The 25,999-nt window shown below is 36.2% G+C and overlaps 1 protein-coding gene across 1 annotated transcript in view; it reads right to left on the reverse strand.

Moving 5' to 3' along the window:
* The window catches only part of LOC120625268 (protein piccolo), a 46,025-nt gene extending 23,684 nt beyond the window's left edge, over positions 1-22,341 (reverse strand). Inside the window, exons 1-2 of the mRNA XM_039892282.1 lie at positions 22,191-22,341; positions 17,007-17,191 (exon numbers count right to left, since the gene is read on the reverse strand). The gene's annotated coding sequence lies outside the window, so the exon portion shown is untranslated. The remainder of the gene's footprint in view (positions 1-17,006; positions 17,192-22,190) is intronic.
* Between the last annotated feature and the right edge of the window lie 3,658 nt (positions 22,342-25,999).

Here is a 25,999-nt window from a genome sequence, read left to right on the forward strand (position 1 = left end):
TAATGTATACATTTAATTAAAGATTTATTTGTAAATAAAAGCTGATATATGGGTTTATATGCCTTTAAATAAAAACTTTATTATTATTATTATTATATGATTTTTATGTTGCATGTGATGTTAGGGATGTATCTGATTTCTTTCAGTAAAAACTATGGCAGTGGTTTACTCAAAAAAGTAGGTTTTGGGTTTCACAGATAATTCGCAGAGACAGTACATAATGTACCTCTAAAGCCTGTGAAGTATATTTCGGTATTCATTTAAATTTAGTTACAAAAATTATTCAATGGAATTAAAATAATGCATCTTTTAAAACTCCCGAGGTAATTTTTTTGATCAAGAAGATATACATTTTTTTTAACTAGATTACTTTAAAACGTATAATGATACTGTATATCTACATGTAGCATTCTTTACCTTCACCGGAATCATTTTGCTGCTTCGTGCAGCAAAGTTTTATTAACATTCAATACCAAAGGAAAGTCATAATATTTGAAGTCCTCCAATTAAAGAAAAGATTTGGGTCATATTCGGGCGCAAACCATTTACCGTAGCTGTAAATAATAATAAAATTTGACGACCCTTTTGTCGCAGCTGTGAGCGCTGTGGTTTTAAGTGCTAGGTCCCTGGTTCGATCCCCGGCAGGGGCAATATGGGAATTTATAATTTCTGAATTTCCTTTTGGTCTGGTGCCTTCGGCCTATTACCCTACCAAAGACGCAATGTTAAGCAATGTAGCTTTCCGGTAAGATGTTACGTAGAAACCAATTAGGGGTTTGTTATAACTGCGGCCGATTGGCGCAGTTTGCAGCGACCCTGCTTTCTGAGCCCAAGGCCGTGGGTTCGATGCCCACTACTGGAAAATGTTTGTGTGATGAGGATGAATGTTTTTCAGTGTCTGGGTGTTTATATGTATATTCGTAAGTATTTATGTATGTTTTTCATAAAAATGTTCATCAGTCATCTTAGTACCCATAACACAAGCTACGCTTACTTTGGTGCTAGAAGGCGATGTGTGTATTGTCATAGTATATATATTTACTATAACTTCCATATCACTTCCAGGTTAGCCCGTTACTGCCTACATCATTACTTACCAGAAGGTGAGATTGCAGACAAGGGCTAACTTGTTGTGGAATTAAAAAATACTAGCGGACCCGCGCGACTTCGTCCGCGAATAAGCCGACTTATAAAAATATTCGTATGTTGTCCCGGAATGTTTTATAGAAATTTTAAGAAGCAACAATTCCGACAATTCCGATATACTTACTACATACTTCCGTCATTTGGCGTAACGTTTACTGTTCACGCATCGCAGGCATCAGCATCTCTCAAAAAGGATATTTTTTGCCCGAGATTCCAATATAACCGAAATCGCCCCGAAACCCCCTGTATACTAAATTTCATGAAAATCGTTGGAGCCGATTCCGAGATTCCATATTTCCAATTATATATATACAAGAATTGCTCGTTTAAAGATAAGTATAAGATAAATAAAGAAAAAAATATACAATTATTAGTGCATCGGGGGCGAGGTTAGGGTAGGACGGTCGTCGTCCTCACGGCCTACTTGCAGATAACCTATCGAATCCGGCACAGGGGCTGAGCTCGCTGCAAATGCGAATTTATCCCGCAATATCGGAGTATTACAGAGCTTATGTGGATACGGGTCAAAGGATAGCCGTTTGATGCTTTTTTGAATGCTTTCTTACTTGCGGGGGCTTGTCCGGGGAAGTACCACCACCAAGCTTATTTCTGCCGCTAAGCATTTTTGCAATGCTGTGTTACGGTTTAAAGTGCATGGTTGCCAGTGTAATGGAGGCTTGACGCCTACGCCCCAAATTGATTACCACAGGGCGGCATGTTGCAGGACGTGGTCTTTGCACAGTGTTGCTCTTTTTATAGACGATGGTGTTCCACTTACCATCACGTGCGCCATCTGCTTTGTACATCAATTATAACTACTTATGAATAAAAACTTATCAGTGGGCCAGAGAATAAATTGACCTTGCGAGCGATTTTCGCTCGTGCTGAACCCAGCCATAGCTTTGGCATTACCAGAATGAGTGATCAGCGGCTTCTAATGCTAAAGGTAGTTTTCTATTGGACTAAAGACAGACATAGTAGCATTCCCCGAACTAAATGAAAGCATCCATTACAAACTACTCTTGCTGGATAGAAATCAGGATAGGAAGGTGGTGGGACTTTTATTGGTACAGCTCACTAAACAGATATCTTTTCTTCATAGGTGTCACAGATAGCTCTCTTTGCTATGGGATCAAAGTCAATGACACTACCGAAAACCAGCAGTGCGAGTCGGACTCGCGCACGAAGGTAAGAACTGCAAAAAATCATTCCTGTAGTATGAGTTTTAATATTTACTGTATTCAGTTTTACAGTATTTGTTGTTATAGCGGCAGCAGGAATTCATGAGATACAGCCTAGAGACAGATGGGTAGAGAGATGGATGGACGGACCGCGGAATCGTAGTAATAGGGATTCCCTCCCCTTTGGGAACGGAACCTAATATTTCGTTATTCAAATATGCCCATCATCATCGTCATAATATCAACCATAAAAGGCACGTCAAAAAAGGCACCCAAAATTTGAAGAAAGAGAGAAAGAAAAATCGTCTTATAAACGTTTTACACATTTGTGTAAATCGTTTATTACACATTTGTGTAAAATGTGTAATAAACATTTGTATTCAAAATTTGTTTAAAATAAAAATGTGTGACCAAGGAGCTGGATCAGTAAAGCTGCATACTAAAGCCCAGCAATGTTTTTCAGCCAGCCCCATTATCTTCGTCGTCGCCGAATCCTTGCGACTCAACAATAACAAAACAATCATAAAAAGGGACAATAACACATAATATAATATTTAAAAAAACGAAAAATATTTAAATTAACACAAAACTTAATTACCTATGAAGGACATCATCAAAAACAAAATGTGACATATCTAAATAGGAGGTAAAAAATAAAAACCACAGTCAAAAGAATAAAAATAATGGCTACTATTCTATAAACAAAATCAAAAATTATGAAACTTCTAAACATGAAACCTAAAAAAAAACGTTAGAAGGTGTTAAGGCCGAAGTCCGTCACGCTGGCTCGATGCGGATTGGCGGACTCCACACACCTTTGAGAGCATTAAGGAGAACTCTCAGGCTTTTCCGCAGGATGTTTACCTTAACCGTTAAGGCAAGTGTTATTTTTATTGCTTAAAACGCACATAAGTTATAAAAGTCAGAGATGTGGGCTGGGATTCTAACTCGGCCCCCCGAAAGTGAAGTTTAGTCCTGGGGCATCACCGTTTCGAACAGGCCTAAAGATAGAATTTTTTTTTATGCATACACAAAACTTCCCACATGGTCACTACCATGGTAGTAACTACATCCCTAAACTTGAAACTAAAGCTATGAGGGTTCCAAACGCGCCCTGGTCTACGATGAAAACCACATCAAACTTAGCCGGGTAATGGAAATAATCAGTGCCAAAGTGATGCTGGAGCGCACGAGCCTGTCTTAATACCTCTGCATATCCCCTTTATTCTATGTTTCCGGAGCTTGGCTGGAGAAATACGCTCATTGGGTAAAAGTTTGAAGCGCAACAAACAAACAGCGGTAGTTCAGAGATGAAGAAGAAGAATTCTCTGCAGTATTGCAGTTAGGATCAAGGGAGGTACTATGGTATACCAAAGAGAGCTGGATAACCAAGCTAACTCTAGCAGATGGGGTTGAACGAACGGGCTGTGAGTGCATCCGTTACGTTACGCGCAATGCGGTGACCTCATTGGATAATATACGTTTCGGGAAACGATTCCCGAAATGTGTTTCATCCCTTATTTTGATAGTAGAAAAATATATTCAATTAAATTCAAAATTGATTTTACTCATACTCAATAACTAACTTCAAAGAAATACGCCTTCTTTCTTCTTCTTTTATTTAGAAACGTCACGTCTGTTTATTTTTAGTGAATCTACAACTGATTTGGAAGACAGGTTCCGCCGAGAAGAAGCCTGTGAGAAACTCAGAAGCAACATAAGATTAAATACACTTAAAGAATTAGTAAAGAAAAAAAGTGGGGATGAAAAAAAATATAAGTAATCTTATATTATATATATGCTACGTACACCAATCCGTGGTAATTTTTAATGTAACAACATTGCCTCATGACTAATCAGTTATATCTATATGCCGGGATAGCTAGTTATTTATAAGAATTGGGTCCAATTTATTATCTCACGGGAGACTCGCGAGTAATATCTCTGTGCCATAAATATTGGTTTTTGAAAAAACTTAAACGTGCTAAAGGTCTATTAAATCTGTTGATGTTAGTTGCTAATACGACCTACTTTTTAAAGCTATATATAGACCTTAGATAGACAAAGCACCAAAATGTTTCTGCTTAAGCGTCGATATAAGGCGATAAAAAAGCGCCGTGTATGCATTGTCCGAGTTGAACGAACTGTGCGGTGCATCCGGCGGCCATAGTTGGGTGGGACGCGCAATGCGACGCCCTGGTTGGACAAACTTCGCCTATCATATCAATTTTCTTACTCTAGCCTTTTGCGGCTACATATTTTTATTATAAAGGTGCAGACGTCATTTGCGGGATTGAGTATATGATTTTATATTATGATTCCCAAGGAAATTTTGGAGCTGCCAATGCATCATCATCATCGTCATCACTGATTGAAGTCTACTGCTGGACATAGGTCTTTTGTAGAGAGTTCCAAAATCCACGATTCTGGGCCGCCTGATTCTAGCGGCTCCCAGCGACTCGTTTGAAGTCGTCTGTCCACCTCGTTGGCGGCTGACCAACGCTGCGTTTACTGTGCCATTCAAGCACCTTGGAACTCCAATGTCTATCGGTTCTATCTGTCCCGCCCATTTCAACTTCAGCTTTGCGACTCGCTGAGCTAGGTCGGTAACTCTGGTTCTTCTACGAATCTCCTCATTCCTGATTTGATCACTTAGAGATCCTTTCCGCAACATTGCTTTCTCCATCGCCCGCTGAATGATTCTGAGCCTTCTTATGGGGCCCATAGTAAGCGACCACGTTTCGGATCCGTAAGTCATCACTGGCAATACACACTATTCGAAGACTTTGGTCTTCAGTCACTCACTGACTGCCAATGTATAAGTTTAAACAATGTGTACACACGCACGTTTAATAAAACGTGGTTACTATATGATTGATGAATTTCGTCCAAACTACGGAACCATCAGCGGGAGAGACTACTCGCATTTGGCTGACTTTTTATCCAATCATTTAATACACACTGTCTCAACTAGGCCACACCGACCTCAGAAAACTGAGCCAAGTTTCCATACAAAAACCTCTTTACATTGAATGCCAACTTTTTCACATCACATAGTCATTACTATGAAGGAGATTTTAGATAATCCGATTCGACATCCGATGCACCCGTAATATACGAAAACAGTGCATTGCGATTATATACTTATTTTTGTGAACATAAATTTACTCAAAAAATGAACTGCCCTTTTCCTTTAACAACGGGAATCGGGATTGTTTTATTCGTTCGCTGGATGTCGGTTAATAGGAAAGGAAACACAATAAAAAAAATATGTATGCGCTGGGCTGTGGATTTTTTTTAATATACTTTGTAAAAAAACCATAAAATGCGTTTTATACTAATTAAGTAAAAAAATAAAAAAACGAACCAAAATATTTTTTAATTAAAACCTGAATAAATGAAAAAGAAAGAAAACTAAAAGCAATAAAAAAAACCAGTATTGTAGAATTCCGAAGTTAATATTTTTTAATGCTCATGTTATTTGGTGTAATTTTATTTCCCAGACCGCCAGCCCACCTATGAATGTCCAGGCCTGTATTCAGAAGTGGGAAATTAATTAGGTTAATTATAATGACATGCCCCAATCTGTTTGTCCTCACGAATATCGGATCGTGTGAAGTAAGAACTCTGTAACAGTTTCTTGTGTAAATCACTTCAGTTGGAAGGGGCCCAGAAACGGAACTTTCAGCCCATACTTTACCATATTTGGGTCAAATTGCATTTGTTTTGGCGGTTATTGGTATTTATGCGAAACGCGCATTGCATAATTTAAACTTTCTGCAGTATGCATCTTGTTTAACTGTAACCAATGTTTATAACGCGTTAATGCTATGAAAGCGATAACACAACTGGTGGAAGCATAGCGGTTGGACTTCGTTCTCATTTTCGGGAGTACCGAGTTCGACCACCAACACTCACCTGCAACTTTCGAGTGAAGTTACTTTTTGAATTAAGTGCGTTTTAATTACGGTCTATTCCCGTACAATAATCGAAATAGAAAGAATATAGAAGATAAAAGTTCTAAAAATTTTCTACATATTATTAATTAATTGATAAATACTTGAGTGACGCGCGCGAGTGATGTTCGCGATAGTAAGTTAAGCACTAATGAATGAGTGAACTGTGACGTAGTAGTAAAGCTCTTTAGTAAGTTTTACTTTCGTATTATATATACCGTATGTAGATAAATAATATGAATTATATAAATCATAATTATATCTATTACATATACGGTATATTATTTACGGGTCTCCTCCATAACGAGAAGGGGTTAAGGCCGTGAGCATTAAAATTAAAAAAAAAAAAAATCAAAAATTCATTTATTTCAAGTAGGCCTAATACAAGCACTTTTGAAACGTCAAGTCTGTCCGTGTGTAGTGACTCTACCACCGGTTCGGAAGGCAGATTCTACCGAGAAGAAGCCGGCAAAAAACTCAGCAGTTGCTCTTTTCCAACATCAAAATTTTACATTTTAACATTCATTTTTCTATCTTGTGAGAGATGAAAGCGGAGGCGGATGCTTCCAAGCAACCTTGTCATTACATATATATAGATATATATATACCGTAGTATTTATGTATACTTTTATGTACTACTGAAAACCCATAGTAATTGTGTGTGTGTGTGTGGATCAAGGACCCATTAATTCTTTTCTTCTTCTATCTATGATGATGATGTATATTTATAATAATCTTTAATTAAATTTAAACATATCTGATGCTATGATTGTTATTGAGTATTTTTTGGACAACTTCCTACAGTATTTTTTAAAGACTTGATTGCAGGAAAAAGTTGTGGGACAAAAGCTTTTCATTATCTTAAATAATGCAAAACCCCATCGGATAAGTGCACTTTTTCATGCTGAGTATATAAGAATTTTAAACTAGTTGTAGTTCTAGATAGATTGTTTGTACACCATAATCTAAAGCTGTATTTTATCCTATGTTCGCGACTTGTTCTGGGTGGAATTTACGTTTTCCTGCAATAAAGGGTTACCTGTGCCCGTGTCCAGAATGCTAGCTACGTGTAGCACTCTTTCCAAGTGCGAACAACTCAAGTACCTACCTTCAAGTCACGGATTTTTTCTAGATAAGCGTTTGCATACTCCATCATTGTTTTCTATCAGTCATTATAATCTTCAAATACAATGTTTTAGACGGTTCATTATTTTTTATTACTAGTCATCCCTTAACATATAATATCACAAGGAGGTAAATTATATTAAGCCCCTTATAAGTTGGTTATCGGCATCGGACCGTAACTCTGAATCGTTTGGCGTCACGTCTGTGTACTAGTGACGGCTGTACAATAATCTGTCAAACGTCACTTTTGTGTTGTTTTTTTGTATGCAAAAGTGACGATTACCAGCAAATATCACGAGTGTTACGCCTGTCGCAAGCCTTTTGTTAGATATTGTATCCTGCGGACCAGAGAAAATTCAGAAATTATGTTCCAAATTGCCGTTGGCGTACCCGAGACCTTCAGCATATAAAAACACAGCGCTCACCACTCCGCCATGGCGTTCAACAAAGACGCATAGTGAAACTCGGCTAATGTTTACCTTGGTTTACTGTGAGACTTTGTCGCCGCGTTATAATTCCATCCCCTTACCTACGACTTGACAAGATTAAATGCACCCATTCTCACTTGCCGTCTGCGTTTACTTTATTACATAAGGTACCTAACTATTATGTAAATATTTTCTAATAACATTCTTACAACAGATGCATAATATTTACAATAGTTCGTTATCTTATTATTTAACTCTTTATTTGTACACCACAATGAAGTTGAAGAAAAAAAAAAAACAATAGAAATACAAAGACAAAAGTAGAATACAAAAGGCGGCCTTATCGCTTAGTAGCGATCTCTGCCAGGCAACCTTTGGATTAGGACAAGATGAGAGAGAGCGGATAGGTGGTGTAAAATTATTATAAACGTACATACAAATAGCTAAATACAAATACATAAACAAAATTGCACAAATAAGAAAAATATAATAAATAAATATAAAATAATATATATCTTAGGTGGCTATCCAGTGGACGTTCTAAATAATGAAATCCTTACATGGGTTTAATGAAAAGGTTGCTTCGCAGGACTACGCTCCGCTTTCATCTGCCAGCCGATTGGCGCAGCGACCCAGCTTCTATCCAAGGCCATGGGTTCGATTCCCACAACTGGAATATATTTGAGTGAAGAGAATGAATGTTTTTCAGTGTCTGAGTTTTTTCTGACTTTTATTATATTCTACTAGTCAAGCCCTTTCATTTGATGCCCATATTTTTTTATACTGATTAGTGGCCTGCATAGAGGGTATCACGACCTACTACAATTGGTTGGAATTTCGACCACTTGTCGACCACCAGTATAAGAAAAAAGGTAAGTACTAGATTCTAGGTCGTATAACATCGTGTTTAAAAATAGTTTACTCGCCTAAGCGTGGTGGCAAAGCTTTTTAAGAGAGATAAAACGGCACAAAGTTTGCGTTATACGCCTTTGTGGAGACGATGCGGCTTTCACGGCATTACTCAAAAAACGGTGCAAAAGATGCCAGCGTGAAGTGCGGCGCATACAGAGTGTCTAAAGAGATGTATCTTTATATTATCGTTTTAAATCGTAACACCATGTTTGCACTTCCCGTGTCCATATTCACCCCTTCTAATATACCTACAACTATATAAAAATATCCTGTACACATCTATGGATGTGGGAAGAGATCTTATATATTTTTTTTAACTATCTGTTGCCTGCGAACTCGCCGCGTTAATAACGGTATTTCACAAATACGTCGTGAACCGTCAGTTTTCCCGGTGTTTGTTTTTGGGTATTAATGAGAACTCTAATCATGTAGTACATAACTTTTATTTATCTTCGATAGTTTCTCAGCCTCCGCCACGTAATGAACTTTATAGGCAAAATTTTGCTACTTTTGGTTACATTATTTCAAATCTCTATTTTTTTTTTTAAAAGCTTTCTGTTGGTAAAAAGGAATGCGTTAAATCGGCCCAGTAGTTTCGTAGTCTATCGGGTACATCGAACAAACAAAAAATTTTGCCACCTTATATTACTTTACCTAACTATTTAATAGATAGGTCCAACTGTCTTACAACCGCGGCATTTTTTTCTACTTTTAGCATTTTTGTACTCGTCGGAACTTCTAAACGATAGGTCCAATTTGAATAATTTAAAAAGGCATTTTTAGGTACATAATCTAGACATTTCATCAGCTTTCGATTGTACCCGAGTTCTGATTGAAAAATTCGAACAAAAATCGTTTATTGTGATTTAACTGTTAGATGTATAGTATATGACAATGAGGGTTACTTCAAACATAACATTATTTGTACACACTATATAAACTATACATTATTTGTAAGTATCATTAATAATTTTCGTGGCGCACGCCAGTAAAGCTCCTAGGCGGTATGATTTTTTCAGACATCTTAAACAATCATTATTTTATTTCAGCCTACTATAATAATCTGAAAAGTAGCCTACTAATCTTTCGTAGGCTACTTTTGAGTAGTTTCTTTTCTACCGTGTGTAAATTGCATTAGATTTTTTTTTCATTTATGTAAAAGGAACTACACGATAACAAACAAATTTAAGAGTTATACAAAAAGTTAGCTAGTAAAAAGTTAGTAAGTAGCGCAAAGAGTTCTTTAATTGGTTGCAGAGGTAGATTGGCGTTATAATATTGTGTAAGTATATTTTATTGTATTTAGTTCTAAGTATTTAATTTTCATATATTTTGAATATATTTGAAATCAGATATAGTAAGTAAAAAATAAAGTTATTGAGTTTTAGCATATATGTTATATATATGCTATAAATGTACTTACACATATAGAAAGTTCATTACGAACATTTATGAAGCGACATTGAACTTCAAATTCGTCGATACAAGGTAGTTTAAGGCTTTCGTTTATCGTTACGTAACGATTATTATCGACTCCAATGTCGTGGAGGTTCGAAATAATGCCACTCAAATTGTATTGGCATCTGTCATGAACTCCGTCTATTTATAGATGAGATTTATAGATATGCGACTTATTGTGGCATTTGTTTCAAATGCTATCTGTGAATTGTAAACTATTCTATAGGTTGAGTTGGATTATTTTCGTAAATTGAACTTGCTGTTTGGAATTCCTAGAAAATTCAACATTTAGCTTCAATATACTTGTAATTCAAATTCAGAATTCAATAATATCAAGTTGGCCAGTAAGCACTTTTGGAACGTCAAATGTATTTGTTTGTATTGACTTTACCAATGCGAACAGAAAACCAAAAGAAATCTAGCAGTTGCTCTTTTGGAACATAAACTGTTTTACCAGGTATGAAAGAAGAGTGGTGTGCTTTTAAGCGACCTGGTTATTTGGAAACTTATCAATTGTATGGTAACCATTACGTAATAAATGGGTTTTGACACATTTTTTTAAAGATCCCCTTTTTGGTTTTGCCAATACACTTGACATTGGCGAAGATTTTGCACAGCTGAAAGCCAAAAGGCAAGAAAGAAAAATTTTAATACTTTAAATAAACTTTGCAATGAGTAGTTTAATATTTTAGGATCGGAATGAAATACGACAGTTCTCATCATCATATAATTTGAGTACCTTCAAGGCTAGAGTGAATAGGCTTTTTTCTAGGCAAGCGTGCTCCAACCTAGACCTCATCATGGCTTTCTAACGGGCATGAGTGTCGTCAAGCGCTGGCCTATCGTTAATATATAAAAAAAAAAATCATCGTAGCAGCCGAAGCACGTCTGCTGGACAATTGACATTTAAATATTTTGTAGAAATTTACACTCGGTTTTTGCCACTTATAGCCTGCTCTCTGCGACTCATTTTATGTCGTCTGTCCTACTTATGGGGCATTATTTAACGCTGCGATTTCTGGCGAGGGGTATCCACTTTAGCTTGTTGAGACCGAATGTTAGTAACTCCAGCAGGGCTAGCACAGACAGGAGACAAAAATTATATCCCTCGATTATATCCCCTGACAGGGGATATAATTTACGTGTCCACTTGCTAAAGCACGAGTACATGGAATAGGAGAAGTTTATCCCCTTTTATTATTACACTAGCCGGGCCAGATTTTGATTTATTTTATTTAAACAATAAACTTACATCATTTAATTTTTAATTTAAGTCTCATAATATATTAAATCATTTATTTCACTCCGTATTCATTCTCTTCTATTCTCTTCTCGAGCGGGTGAAGATCATTATCTACACCCATGTAAGAACACCCAACAATAGAATATCATCACAGTAAATAAAAGCTGTATTTGACAGTTAAAAAATAGGAGTGCTCTGATCGTTACCAAACTTTACGGGATTACTTGCCAGGTAAATCCGAAGATTCCCTGAAAGTTTCATTAAAATCGGTCCAGCCGTTTCGGAGCCTATACGGAACATACCCACACACTTTCTCTTTTATATATATATAGTCATTACATTACATTATTACTGTCAGTTTACGCACACCGAGTGATTCTCTAACTTAAAATGTCACTTTTTTTATTCGTTATTGCTTTTATAAGTGTATATAAATAGACAAATGTTAAGAAAAAAACACTATTTTTAACACTCATAATATTTTAAATCTCTTTCTATTATTTAAAGTAATTAAAAAAATTTTTATTCTTAGAAAAAGTTGTCTTGGACGTCCGTGTGTCTGTATGTGCGGATCCCGTATCTCGTGGTCACAATAACGAGCGAAATACTCCACTTATCGAGTTGTTTTTTTTTTTATAGGCTTCAGCATTTTGAGGAATAGAAGTCTATTACTTTTCACGCTATAATAATAATTATTAACAAATAATCTCAATTTTATTATAATGCATGAGATGCGTAAGTGCTTTTAGAGTTGATAAAGCTGTGGAAGAAGATAAACTTTGAGCCTTTCCCGAGGGGATATAATTGTCACCTGCCCATGCTAGCCGTGCAGGAGTTATACTCACTCCTATATTGCAGCCTTGCTTATATATTTTTTTGCATTATTAGTTTAAAGGTCGCTGGTACATATAAAACTGTGAAACCTGATAAAGGCAATTAAATCTTATGTTTTAAGCAAACAAATCTTATGTTTTAAGAAGTTTTGTTAATTTATAAATCTTAAACGCAATGTATTTTTATATACTTAATCTAGAATTCTGCGTACAAACTATTTTTGGCCTAAACAAAGTTTATTATTATATTTCCCGTTTAATCACTTAGAGATACTCCTAGCATTTAGCCTTCTAGCGCTTCATGTGATTTGGCCATCCCCTACCGAATGAAAATAGAAATCTCATAAATTTTCCAACAAGCCGCAGATATTTTTTTTTGTTGTTATTATTGACGGATCGAGCACATGACCCACCTGAAGGTAAGTGGAAGACCATCGCCTGTAAACAGAGCAACACTTCGCAGGGCATCCAAGAATCACGTCCTCCAACCTGCGGCCCTTAATCCATCGCCCTGGAGCATAGGTGTAAAGGCTGAAGTGTCTTAAACTACACTGGAAACCTAAGACCGCAACACAGCATTGAAACAATGCTGCTTGGTTGCAAAAATAGGCATGGCGGTATTACTTCCCCGGACGTCACAAAAAGCTCTACTAAGAACTAACAAAATTACATGCCCCGTTAAGAACTTTCGCTTTTTCAGAAGTCGGTTAAAAGTTAGCTTATTATTCTTGACAGGATGCCAGTATGGCCTCAATTGCTGTATTAAAGCGAAGTCACAGCACACAAGTGACAATAGAGACGGATTATGCGCGTACCATGCCTGTGAAGAGTTCGAAGCATGTCCAAGAATGAGGATGTGTTCTTGTAATTTTTACAACTAAGATATTTTTAGTTACTAAACTGAATGGACATCTTGGCTTAAATCTTGGTTAAAATCAATAAGAATATAAATATATTTTTAGTTGGTCAGTATGAAATATATTTTGTGATTAAATTGTGTGTGTTTTTTTTAATAAACTAAACTTATGAGTTATAGATGCTGAGTATGTTTATTCTATAGTATTAAAGCAGTCCGTCATTTCCAAAAACTACAATACACTTATTGTTGAAGAAAAAAATGTGCAAAAGACAATTATATATCGATTATCAGTTGAAAAAACAGCAATTTGTCAAAGTGTATGCCAAATAAGAAGTGAACCATTCACAAGCCCGCGGAGTTGGCATCCCTCCCAGACAACATGTCGACAACTTGCTTGCTTACATCATTTTGGCAAAGATAAGCCTACAAAATAGGAACTCCCCCATTCAACTTCATAATATTATATGTTATCTTAATGAAATTTCTATTCTCAATATTAGATCTTGCATAGGTATTTTATTTTATCTTTCACCATTATTAGCATTTTATGAAAGGTGACAACTAACTGTACCTTTCGCTTGAATATGCTGCCCTCTTATTTCCCCTTATTTTTTTTGCATTCGCCACTTCGTGTGGAAAAAGTTAGTAAATTAGACACTTAAAAATAAGACACTTTTAACTTTTAGGACTAACATAGCTCAATAAATCGCGATGTCAAAGTAGCAATGGGTGAATGGGTGGGGAACATATCTCGGAGAATCGACGGATACTGGACCCCACCATCAGTAAACGCAGCGTTGACAGATCTTCAACAAGCTGGGCAGACTCAATGCAGACTGCAGTAAAGATAAGCCTAGAAACTGACAAATCTGCCGTATATTTTTTAAAAAGAATAAATAATCTTTATTAAAATACACTTAAACATAATATAAGTGAACCGTGTTAATACAGCTGTGCATTAAACAGTAAAAATAAGTACAGAAACAGTAAAAACCACGAAACAAAAAGGTTATCAGTTATTTTTAAATTTCTGCCTTCATCGCACCAACCTATTACCGCCAAACTACAGAGCACAGCTCTCTTACCACAACGAGAAGGGGTTAAGGCCGTAGTCCACCACGCTGGCCCAGTGCGGATTGGTGGACTCCACACACCTTTGAGATCATTATGTAAAACTCTCTGGCATGCAGGTTTCATCACGATGTTTTCCTTCACCGTTGAAGCAAGTGATATTTTAATTGCTAGAAACGTACATAGCTTAGAAGATTTAGAGGTGCGTACTGGGATTCGAACTCGGCCCCTCTAAAGTAAAGTCGAGCTCCTACCAAATGCGCTATCACTGCTTCTCTGTCTTAATATAAAAAAATTTACATAATAAGCAAAACGCAAAAGTTCAGTGGAAAGTAGATTCCAGTACCATTATGTTAAAAAATCCTCGCTCTCTGTATTTTTAATTTTTTTTTCTCCGAAAAAAGAATTATCTGAACGATTATTATCGATGGTACGTTTGGAGTGATTCTGGTTCTCTGGCCAAATGGTTATTAATTCATGGTTTGGCCCTGAATTCAGCAGAACCATCTGGCCTCAGAGTTCTCTATAATGTGCTGTACCAGTGTGAATTGTTGAACTCCACACGTCCACCAACCCACACTGGGCCAGCGTGGTGGTCTACGGCCTAAACCCTTCTCATGTGTTGGAGAACCATGCTCTGCAGTGGGCTGGTAATAGGTTGATATATAATGAATAATGATGATGATTATTGGTCATAATATATATTTTTTTTATTTTAAAGTCCGACACATATTGAATACTTTAACGTTATTAGTTTTGTCCTAGGCCAGTTAATGTGACGTAGTAGATTGCTGCCCTCACTGATTATAACGTAGAAATTGATTTCTAAACGTAGACGTATAGGGGAAAATAATACTAGAAATAGACTTTGAGCAAAATTTACGGCAACATAAGTTACATATTTATTCTCCATGGGCGCCACTACTTAATTCTTGCCTCTCGTATTGGATGCCATTTAAAATTATATCCTAAAAAATAAGAATATGGGTGACTATTTATTTAACTTTTAAATCTAATTTTGGTTATAATTAAGTGTTATTAACATATTCGAAGGCAATGATGAAATGTTAATCACCCTAACGTAAATTTGGTCTTACTAAGAAGAGATTTTTAGAGTTAGCTTGATGGTAGTAGAAGTACCATAAATGAGGGCCTGATTTTGTGTCCTTCATTGATACAATATAGATTTTATTTGGAGATATTCTTTAGCTATTCAAATCAAAACTATGTTATTCAAATATGTATAATCAAACAAATTAAATTAATAATATTAGCACGATAGCTATATCGCTAAGCAAACACCGAACTCTGCACCAAGATGTAGAGGATATGATAACCAGAGATGCGACGTCACTAACAAGGTTGCTTGGAAAGTTGGAAGGAGGAGTCAGCACTGCTCTCAACTCCCACAACACAGAAAACTGATTGTTGGAAAACATTCATGTTGGACAAAGCAATTGCTGAGTATCGGCATCTTCTCGGTAGAATTAATCTGACTCGTTGGTAGAGTCACTACAAACAGACAAGACTTGACGTTTCAAAAGTGTTTATAAAGTAGGACTTCTTAAAATAAGTCAATTTATTTATATAAGGTAATACATAAACAAATAAAATACGTAATTATTGCATTGTTAAGATGGTGAAGGTAGTAACTTTATTAAAAAAAAATTAAGGTGTAAGAAAGTTCACAAAAACTTTCATATTTGGTATAAGCAATGCAGTGTAAAGTAAAAATAAGTAACGAAGAGAGAAATTCACAATACAGACAGAATTATATTTACTGGTACAAAAAACTTCTAATGATAGTTTTGTTGCTAAAATTATGGATTCGTTTGTCCGTCCAACGTCACACGATGTGAATTGCGCACATGTCGATTTAAGTGTCTTGAATGACGTCCACAGTAATTACTGGGTTTGCCTATACCACAGTATAGAAAAAAGATACAGTATTTCTACGCCTTTGATCTAGTGGCGAATGCAGTGGCGATAGTGTAAGGATCATTACTATTAAGGTCGGTAAGAGTCCTTTTACATCACGAAGGTTTCTTCGGACTATGTATGACTATTCTTTGTGCCTCTACATATGGATGCGAAAATGCAAATACTTTTTGCTACCAACACGGGAGCCTATAGCAGGAAACTGCGCAGCAACCAAAAATCATTTCAATTGATATATTAATTTATTTCGCTGCTTACTTAGTAAAATTAAACTAAAGACTTTTCTGTATAATTTTTTTCAAATTACGCTACAAGTATACAATATCTTCATCTTGTGGTTGTCCATATACTTTGATGATATTATCAGCCATTTTGCGTTATAAAATGAGCATGGCCTTATGATGCTCCTGTATTTTCGCGAATCTCGTGTAAATGAAATATATTTTTTTGGGTTTTAAAGACAGGTTATTAGATTTACAATCATAACAATAATAAGAAAGGTGTGCTTTCATTGTGTACTATTGACGCGCCTTGGCAGTAAAATGTCATGACAAAAGGCATGGTGCTCTCTTACCTATCCTGCAACCAATCTTGAATCCCTTGTTTATTTGTGCGCATATTAAAATTATTAACAAATTATAGAAAATACTTTATAGCTGCATTGTAAAAAAATACTAAACTTTATTTAAGAGATTTTTCTGTTTAAAAATATTATTTTAGTTACTTAACTATTTTTTTGTTGGTTTTTATTAAACATTAATTCTAGTTTTAACTTAAATAGTTCACATGTCTTGCGTACTGTAACTGCGAACTTTTATTTTTAAATTCAGTTATGTATTATTTTTTTAGCACTCACCGTTCTCATATTCTGTAGACGACGTGCTGTCCTCGTTCCGATGCGGTCATAGCTCGATGCAGGCCGGGTTCATCGGTGCTCTCATCCGGGACAGTTTAACAGTTTATGTTAACAAGCACCACAGCTCGTTCTGTTCACATTACTCGCGCTTTGTGATTACTGACTCAACTTCACGTTAATGGTACCTGCGAATAAATAATGAAACGGTTAGCTAGCTGCTTAATCAAACTGCATCATTAGCATATTAACGTTCAACTGCTTGGCGCCTTCTGTTTTTCTAGTAACCTGTGTGTCTGTACTCCTCGTATAATACGTTATGTATGACTTGTCATCATTATTGTCATCATTATCATCAGTATAGTTATGTCCTACTACTCGTGACATAAATAGGAGGGAGAACTTTAAATCATAGAAACACCTTGCTGCTCCAATGAGGGTTGTTGAACTTTTTTTTTGACGTTTATTATTACATGCCCGCCGTCAGTCTTTGCGACTATTGTGTGATAATAAATGCTGAAAAATAACGCTACCACAACCAAAGTACGTTCAAGAAGAAGAAAGAACGTCAGCAAGTAAGGAATTTATTCATATACCACATGCATGAGTACTATTGAAGGTACTCTCAGGAAAGCTCAAGGAGCATAAACTCTCCGCTCTCGGAATCAAAGATTCAAGGTCTTATTTATCCGTTATACTTGCAAATGTAACAAAGACGCTATCGAGCCAATTTGAATTATCCGTTAAGTTGTGACAAACTTTAAAGATAACTTCGTAAAATTTATTCACTATCAATAGGCACCTAATTTGATGTTCTTTTACTCTTCATTTGCAAAAATAAAATGCATTCTTTAAATGCCCCCGTATTCCTTGAGGGACTTCTTACGAAAAGGTAATTGATCCAATCATCTATACCTACTATTCATTCTAATTTACTAATATTATAAATGTTTCCTTTTGTTCGTTGACCACCAATCCGAAACTGGACCAGCGTGGTGGACTACCGCCTTAAGGCCTTTTCAATGTGGGAGGAGACCCGTGCTCTGTAGTGGGCCGGTAATGGGTTGATATATGTTAAGAATAATGATAGCTTGCATCCTGGAGATCAACATAAGATACTTAATTTGTATCCTACCAAAACAACACCAGGGTAATGTTCCCTGGAGATTTAAAGGCCTATGATTAAGGAGAATAAGCACGGCTTCATAACTACATCAATATCGGCAAAATTTTGCGTAAACATATCCCGCATCCTGAAGAAGAACTTATATACCAGGAAAGTAGCGTTTCCCTCGGATTATTGAAATAAACTGAAGAAAACGTGGATGAATTCACGACAGACAACGAGTTACTGTTAATTCTTTTCGAAGAGGTAGAGGTAGAGGTATGCGTTTCATCATCATCAACGCATTACCAGCCGTCTAAAGGGCACGGGTCTCCTGTTAGAATGAGAAGGGTTTAGGGCAACCTCGTGTCTACCACGCTGGCCAAGTGACTTCACATGCCGTTGAGAACAATATGGAGAACTCAGAGGGACAGAGAAGTCAGGCTTGCAGGTTTCCTTTACATTGACATTTTAATTGCTTAAATTAAAAACGCCTATAGCTACCAAAAGTCAGTGGTGCGTGCCTGGGCTCGAGCTCGGTCACCAAGAGAGGAAACACAAAGCTTTACCCACAAGGCTATCAAATGAGGTATGCGATTAATATAAATGTAATACGCCTAACTGGTTAGCCCACTACCATCTTAGACTGAATCATTACGTATCACCAGTTGAAATAGTAACATGCAGTAGAAGAATGTGACGTCATTCGATACTAATCTCTGTCATCTTATGCCGCAATTAACTTATTTCGTTTATGGGTTTAATATAACTGCCATACCATTAATCAGGTTCTAAGCGGAATCGTACCGCCAAGTATATATTTGTTAGAAGGGTGGTAGCAACGGAAGAAGTCTCCCAAGAGACACACCCTAAAAACAAACACTCTACGGTTAGGGTAAACAATAATACTTAGAATCGGGTTGGTTGGAATAAGTTTTAGCCTATACTCGACCTAATTAAAAGCATACTAACAGTACGGTAGTGAGGTTGATATTGTGACGAAACGCTCCAATAAATGCTATTCCAACTAACTCACGATCTAATTTACGAGTATTCGCGAAAGTATTTTTAGAATTCAGGGAAATCACATTTAGCTTATTGATTTATCCACAAATAGCTGTTGAAAGAGACTTCTAATTCTTCTTTTTTCTTTTAGCTTAAAAGTATCCGGTTCTATCTCTTTTTTTTTATAGACAATACACACATCGCCATCTAGCCCCATGGTAAGCGTAGCTTGTGTTATTGGTACTAAGATGACTGAAGAATATTTTCATGAATAATATACATAAATACTTATAATATACAGATAAACACCCAGACACTGTAAAACATTTATGTTCATCACTCAAACATTTTCCAGTTGTGGTAATCGAACCCACGGCCTTGGACTCAGAAAGCAGGGTCGCTGCCCACTGCGCCAGTCGGCCGTCAAATGCAAGTATATGGATGTATTTGTCAAGATCAGTTAAACTAATAAGCCATGCATCTGTACATAATACTAAACAAAGTCGATTTATGAGTCCGTCTGTTTATCCGCCTAAGCACAATAAAAGCTGCTGCCTGTGCTTTTCTCTCTGTTTATTTTACAAAACCCGTGGGAACCGTTTGGTTTTCTGTAATCTAATGAAGCCTATGTACTCTCCAACCTTTATACTAACTCCATGCCAATAATCAAGTCTATTGTTGGCTTAGTTATCCAAAGGCTGTGGATTTGATTCCTGCAACCGGGCAATGTATGAATGAATGAATGAATAAATATACTTTTATTGCACACCATAAATAGTACATAGAACAAAAAAAAAGTATAACAAAACAACGTATACAACGGATACAATGTATGTGTGATGAACATGAATTTTTTTTAGTGAATTGGTGTTTATATGAATATTATAAGTATTTATTTATATTATTCATTAGTCTTCGTAGTACCCATAGCACTCTACGCTTACTTTGGGAAAAGATGGCGATGTGTATATTGTCATAGTTTATATATATATTTTAGTAATTGGGTATAGCATAACTTCATAATTCTAATCCGAGGTACGTATTAAATTACACGTGCCAACCAAACCTATATTTGGAGCTTGGAACTTAATACGGCAAGAGGTAGGTTATCGCAACATTTTAATCAAGCATGCAAACTTTATTATTCATTCAATTTAAAAGCGGTGGATAAGCTTATTAGTTTTCATTCAAGCAATAGTTGTTTTTTATGTAAGATTTCAAATTTGTTATTTGGCGTAAGTGCTTATATGAACCCTGAGCGTTGTGAGTGATTCAAAGGCCTGAGACGCAAATAATATTACAGCCATGCTATACACACAACTTTCCATCCCACTATTTATTTATTTTATTTTATTTAATAGGGACAACAGACAGTCATACCCAAAAATAGCACCCGGCTAACGAAACTAGCACTAGACCCACATCGTCGTCTACAAATTACTAAACTTATATTGAATAAACAGGATACACAAAAAAGAAAAAGAAAGTTATGTTATTAAAATAAATAAATTATTCAGCACTTATTATGCCAGCTATTAATTCATGCGACTTATTATATATTTTTTCTACATTTCAGATTGCTTATGACCAAAATTTTGAATTTACTTTCATTAGTTGCATAAATGTCATCGTTGCATGAAGGTGCATGTCTAATGAAATATGAACCGTAGAGCTATTACAATTAGGTTCAGTATTCGTTTTACTATTTCTTAGATTCACTGCTATACAAATTTAAGTTCTGTAGGCTAGATGATATGATTGTAATTTAAAAGAAGGTTATACAATTAGGTATATTATCAATCTAGCGGATAAAATTGTCTCTTCTACGTTGTTCTACAAGAATTAAAGTAATTCGGAGCTAGTGAAATGATAAAGTTATTTGTGAAGATTAATAAACATCGCGATATAACAAATTATTATTATTGTCATCCGTAGGTACCTACTTCTTTAAGAAATCCAATCAAGATCAGGCGCTTATTTAGCCCTAAGAACCATTTTGAGTTCAACGTTTGGAGTGCTATGCCCGTATATGAACATTTTTTCGTGTCTTGTATTTAGCAAACTGGTCGGTGTTTAGCTTCGTAGACTACGCAACACGAGATACTAAATTCATTGCAAAAACAATCATGCTATAAATCTTGGTTATTATTTTTAAATATAATCTGTGTATCGGAGCTGCCCGGGTATCCGGCTCCTTTATACTCAGCTTCCTACAGTGTGACAACATATTTATTCCATCTTAAGCGCAACTTAAAGCAAATTCAGTTGCTTCTTTTAATTATTGTTATAAAAAAAAACATTTTTGTAAAACAGTTTGAACTTAGTTAGGTCTAAATTTCACCACTGATTGTAAATAATATGATTTTTCTATATAAAAATGTATTATAAAGATAATTTTGCTCGAAATAGATGCTAGTAAAATTAGCATACCTTTACACGAATGCGAATATATCGAAATAGCGGCAAAATTGTTCTATATTATACAAGGTTGCAATATCGATTTAGAAACAACTGACTAGATTCAAATGTTTTGAAATAAAACGACTTGTTTACATTAAAAGTATTTAAAATTCTAGAAAAATGCTATTTAAATGTTTGCCAATTGGAAAAACATTCGTAACTTTTTATTGTGTTTTAAATTTTGCGAAAGAGCTTTAGCAGCAACAAATCTTAAGCAAGGGATGTTCCCGTCTGACGGGTAGACGAGAATCGACGCAATACCATAGACACTCGCAGATTTGATCTAAAAATAATGGTTGACTAGGAGTGGGGCATTGGGGTTAGTCAGTTATCAAACACACATTAGCAACCCGCCTGTACCCGCCTCTACCCACGTCATCCCATTCATCCGATTCGATCGCACGCACACGCGCGCAGTCCACGCGCCACCACCACACCTGCCACCCAAACCACCACCGAGCCACCACCACGGCCCAAAAGACGACGAAAATAATCCACCAACACCACAGATGAACATAAAACTCGACGACGACGCTGCCTCTAAACTCGCGCATCGCCGTCCTCCATCTTAAATTTCATTCACAAAAATCGCTACAGAACATCGGCTATTTGTTTACCGTTTCACGCCTCCCTGCTCGCGGTAGCCCGTCACAATGAACACTAAAATCTTCCTTTATCTCTGTACAAACGTTTAGCACTAGGTTTTATGGTTAAATAACGTTTTGTAGTTGTTTTTTGTTGGCAATCCGGCGGATCGGTTGTGCGTGTTACGACACGTCGACTTGCCGCGGCGATCTGTGTGCAACTGAAGAATGGTGGCAGGACTGCGGACGGCCGAGGGAGACGCATGCGTGCTGCCTACCCGCCAAAATACACCTACGCGCATGTATGGAAGAGGTGCTCCCTTTCAAAAGTTCCATACATTTATGTCACAACAGTTTGTTTTTAAGTCATTGAGGTTCGATTGAGATTGGAATGAACTTTGCTAGGGCGCGGAAGGAAGGCGATAAGACGGTGACATCAAGCAATAGGGATTGTTTGATGTCACCGCTGTTTTTAACCTGCTCATTTCGATGTAATGGTCTGTTGCGGCGGAAATTCTATATATTTTATAGGCTCTATGTTTTTATTTCAATAATAAGTGGATAGTTTTCATAGTATGTTTTACTTATTACTATATAACTGAAAATTACTAAATAATTGAAACCCTTTTTTTTTCATTAAAATGCTTTGCTTTACGTTTACAGGTTTCAAAAGTTTTTACATTAAATATCAACTTATTTTTAAATTTCACTTCTAGTTAGCTATTAAATGAATCTGGTAGTAGGCGGCAGCATTGGCATGCACTTCATACATGCACTAAAGCGCTGCCTACCCTAACAGTTACATATAACTGGCAACGTAGGAGCATTGTGCTATTGTATGCCATTTCACTTCTTTATGCTTAGCCTGGTTAAAATTCCTGTGCACGCCACTGAGTGGCAGTCTATGATGGTAACGAGGTTACCTGACGTCGATAACAGGTATGCAAGGTACACTAGCCTAGACTAAGAAAACTTCTCTACGCCGTAGCTGAATGTAGCGCTACGAATTTTCTAAAGCTATCATACGGTTCGGGGGTCTGCACCCTTAGTAAGTGTTCGAGCTTGCATTTTTAGCCGTTTTCGAGAATCGAAACAATTAAATTTTAAAGTGTAATACTTGATCTGGTTTCGATTCCCGTGATTAATAAAATTGTTATTAAATATTTTAGTTTTTCTGTCAAGCAATGTTCATTACGAATGCTGAGTTGGTAAACTGGCATTGCCCATCTCAGTGCCTCGGATAGCAAGTTAAGTTAGCAAGCTCACAGACATGTGATAATAATCCTATATATTAAAATCGGTGTTTCAGCAGCATTGTGGGATGTGGTCTTAAACCCTTTTTCTTATGAGACAGGAAACCTGTGCCCTGAATAGATAATGTTGATTTAATAAAATGCACTTAATGTGTCCCATTAGACAGTTTAATAGAATGTTATCAAAACCTTCGTACCTACTTACAAATACAACACTCATTGGTATAGAATAAATTAGTGCAATAGGATAAAAAGGTCATTATTACCAACCCTTCACCAGCTCAATAGCACGGCATTATACAATAAATAAACAAAAGTGACGTTTGACAGCAGTGATTTACGCCTGTCGCAAACCTGTTGCGAGATACTCACTGTTATCACCCTGCGGGTCTTCTCTCAGATTGCATATATTGTATTGTATAAAGTGATATTTAATTGCTTAAATTAAAAATGCACATAGCCCAGAAAAGGTGCGTACCATGGTTCATACTCGGTTCCCCCAAAGAGAATATATAGGGGAGAGTACTGTTCTATAGTACGTTTTTACTCAATTTGGATATCAGTTATTTAACCAAACATAGTATTGCGCTATTGTTTATATCAGTATTTAATAATCGTGTGAATAAAACATTTTTATTATTATTATATTAAAGGAAAACTGATGCCTCACCCATTGCGCTATCACCGATCCAGATCTAAATAAAAAACTGTATGAGATAAATATTATTTAAGTATAAAGTTACAGTGTTTCGATGCTCAAAAACGATTCTGTGAGTGTAAATTTCATACTAAGGATAAATACACTAACCCGGAACAGTTATGAGAAATTCGTAGCGCTACGGTCAGCTACAGCGTAGAGCAATCCCCATAAAATATACGATAAGTCTTGTCACTAATAGTTAATTACGACAGTTTTTATGGCAAGTTCCAAAATCCACGGTCCTAGGCCGCTTGGTACCAAAGCGCTCCCAGCGACTCGTTATATGTCATCAGTCCAGCTCATTTTGAGTCAACTAACGCTGTGTTTACGTCCATTGGTTCTTCGAACTATGTGCCCTGCCCATTGCTTCATTTTCGTGACTCAATGGGCTACGTCGGTAACTAATTTGATAACTTAGAGATACTCTCAACATATAAATTCCCAGGTTATTTGCGAGGGATGCAGGTAAAGGTGCGCGCGCATAGAATTTACGGCGCCGACTTGACTAGACCGAGATCAGACACCAGTAAATATAATATGACGCCCGCCCTTCATTCATCGATGAACTGCAAACGCCCTAAATTCCAATGATATAAATGAAACGTACCTTTTGCTAGGTGGTATCTTCATTCAAGCATCTTCGAGTGAGTAAGTACAACGTCGAGGATTGCTGTACATAATAATATTACGAACGTGAAATTGTATCTGTATGTCTGTAAGAAGGTCTAAGTATAATGAATATGATGCGAAGCGGAACTTTTCTGAAAGAGTCCGGAGTAATGAGGATACTCTTGGAAACTGATTGACTTTGCGATTAAAAGGAGACTATAACTTGAGTAAAATGGCAGTTTTTTCAAAACAAAATTATTTTCAAGTAGCGTTGCCGTCAGACAAGCGGTCGTTCGTATAAAATTCGGCGAAAACCAAAACACCAAGTCAGAAGACAATTAAATAACACATAATATAGTTTATAGTATTTTTTTATTTTGTCCTAAAGTTTCAATAAAGTAATATTGTTCAAACCCTAAAGTAATCTATACTTAGACATAGGAAACCGTAAGGGGCGTTTGAGATAACTTTGTATTTTTTTGTTATTTCCAAAATTATGTACAAACAAAATATTGTTGGAATACGCAGCATGTTTCCGTCCTTAAAATTAAATCACAAATTTCGTCCAAAAATTTTAAAATTTCCGCCAGCACTTTATCTCTAATAAATTAAAGTACAATACATTTTTCATTTATATAAACAAACACATCTGTTAACAGTAAACATACAGTTTTCAACTAACCATTCCACCCTACAGAAATATCTGTCTCCATTCATCTATTAGATAAGTACTTGGTACATAGTTAAAAGGAGTTTATTTTTGTATACGTGGGAAGAAAGGAGGATGAGCACAGACGCTCTGGCGTCGAACCGTCTAGACCAAGGTTGGCTGAACGATGTCTATCCTACTCGTTTATGTCGCCATAGACAAACTTAGCTGCCAAGTGCTTTGACGTCATAGAAAGGTCACCATAGCTTTCGATATTACATATTGAAATGAAATTTGGCTAGCTAAGGACATGAATCTCCACTGTTATGAAATTTTAAAAGTTTGTCTGTTTATTTATTTTGTTCGTATCACAGGATTGCTGCTGCACGCAAAAACTTTATAATTAATAAACAAATATATATACTTGCAGGTGAATTAAAAACCTACTTCTTTGTTTTCAAATGTCGGTTTAGGAATTTACTTCAAATGTCTGTTTATTGACAGCATGAAGTATCAAAATATATGAAGCCGATGTTGGGTAGAAAATGGCTTTTTTCTTTTTTTAACTTTACACTGTAATAGGATCCACGAAACGAAAAAAAAGGAAATCGGTCCATATACCTACGACGAT

This window comes from Pararge aegeria, chromosome 7, assembly GCF_905163445.1.
Source record: "Pararge aegeria chromosome 7, ilParAegt1.1, whole genome shotgun sequence".
Classification (NCBI taxonomy): Eukaryota; Metazoa; Arthropoda; class Insecta; order Lepidoptera; family Nymphalidae; genus Pararge; species Pararge aegeria.